This window comes from Carlito syrichta, unplaced genomic scaffold (genome assembly GCF_000164805.1).
Source record: "Carlito syrichta isolate Samal-C Ts95f unplaced genomic scaffold, Tarsius_syrichta-2.0.1 Scaffold80802, whole genome shotgun sequence".
In the NCBI taxonomy this organism is placed as follows: Eukaryota; Metazoa; Chordata; class Mammalia; order Primates; family Tarsiidae; genus Carlito; species Carlito syrichta.
The window spans coordinates 1-2,047 of record NW_007024898.1 but is presented as its reverse complement, the minus strand read 5'-3'; the positions used below and the strand labels follow the sequence as shown (position 1 = coordinate 2,047).

The window sequence follows — 2,047 nt, the reverse complement described above, 5'->3', positions numbered from 1 at the left end:
AGAAAAGCAACATGTTTGTGATTATAAGGTACTCACTGACTTGGGAGTAAAGCCCTCAGCAAATGATTCAGTCCCAATGCAAGATACCCGAATCCTTCCTGATTTAGAGACTCTAATTGGTGTACAAAATGCATCTTTAATTAAAGGTAAGAGCCAAGAGACAGCCCAGTCTTGGTCCCAGAGGGTTGAGGATTCCAAAATCAGTGTCCCCACCCATAGCGGCCCTCCAGCAGAGATCCTTTCTGGGCCACTGATAGGGACGCATTGTGATGAAGGACTGTTCTCTGAAGAGACATTGAATGATGCCAGTGGTTCCCCTAGAATATTTGCTCAGGACACTGTGTGTGCTCCTTTGCCCCAAAGAGCAGCCCCCAAAGTTACCTCTCAAAGAAACCCCAACATTCAGTTAGAAGAGTTGGGTTCACGAGTAGAATCTCTTAAGTTAACTGATTCTTACCTGGATCCCATCCAAAGTGAACATGATTGCTGCCCCACCTCCAGTTTAAAAAAGGTTATACCTGAGTTGAATCTTAGAAACTGCTTGTCTATTGGTGGGTCCACATATCCTACCTCTGTAATAAAATTCTTCTTGGCAGGCTCAGAACAAGAAACCCTTGGTGCTAAACCAGATCATCAAGAGGCCCTCAAAGCTACCGCAGATCAACAGGAAGTTCCTGATACCACCTCTGTCCTAGGACAGACCTTCGGTTCTCTCCCACATCAGTGGGAATTTCCTGGTGCTAACCCAGTTCATGGTGAGACCCTGGGTGAGACCCCAGATCCACCAGAAATTCCTGGTGCTATTCCAGTCCAAGGAGAGGTCTTTGGTACTGTCTTAGACCAACAAGAAACTCTTGGGATGGGCGGGGGTGCTGTCTCAGACCTGCCTCTCTTCCTTCCTGTTCCTCCAAACCCAATTGCTACCTGTAACGCTCTTCCCAAATGGCCTGAGCCCCAGAGCACTGTCTCATATGGGCTTGCAGTCCAGGGTGCTATACAGATTTTGCCTCTGGGCTCAGGACACACTCCTCAATCATCATCAAACTCAGAGATAAGTTCAGTACCTCCAGTCATGGCTCTAAGCAATGTAGAAAATGAGAAGCAGGTTCATATAAGCTTTCTGCCAACTCACACTCAGGGGTTCATGTTAGCCCCTGAGAGAGGACTCGGCCACACTTCGCAGGGTGTTGCTCAACTCTCCCAGGCTGGTCCCAGCAAATCAGAAAGAGAGAGCTCTCAGGTCAGCATGACAAGCACGACTGATGTCAACACCACAGTGGTGTCTGCACCCATGTCACTCGCCAGTACCTCCTCTTCTCCTTCCTATACCACTTTGCTGCCTACTTTGGAAAAGAAGAAACGAAAGCGATGTGGGGTGTGTGAGCCCTGCCAGCAGAAGACCAACTGTGGTGAATGTACTTACTGCAAGAACAGAAAGAACAGCCATCAGATCTGCAAGAAGCGGAAATGTGAGGAGCTGAAAAAGAAACCGTCCGTCATCGTGCCCCTGGAGGTGAGCAAATAAACAAGGGCCTGGGATATACCCATGACACTTGGTGTAGTGATTTGGATGGAGACCATTGGCTTCAGTATTATGTCCTTTGACTTTGGTAAAATGTTGATTTAAGTTACCTACACACGAATTTGTGGACCTACCTGAAGTACATCTTGTGCAATGATGCCTTAAATTATTTTTAGAATTTGTCCCAGAAAACTAGAACATACAGTTTTTCCATTATAGAACTTGTTGAAAACATAAGGAAATTGTATGAGATGTGATTTTGCAAAGATTTCCACTATGCCTCATTTTGGCTAGTTGTGTGTCTTTTTTGGAAGTTACAGATCTAAAAATTAAGAGTGGAACAAATTCATTAACTCCCTTGCAGCCCAAAAAACCAGAGCAATTAAACTTCTTTCCTTTTTTTTTTCCCTGAATCAGAGTCTTACTGTGTTGCCCAGGCTGGAGTGCAGTGGCATGCTCATAGCTACTGTAGCCTTGACCTGCTGGGCTCAGGCGATCCTTCCACCTCAGCCTTCCAAGTAGCTG

The 2,047-nt window shown here is 46.1% G+C and overlaps 1 pseudogene; it reads left to right on the top strand.

Moving 5' to 3' along the window:
- The first annotated feature begins 7 nt into the window (after positions 1–7).
- On the top strand, positions 8–1,513 carry LOC103257553 (annotated as a pseudogene).
- Positions 1,514–2,047: the final 534 nt, after the last annotated feature.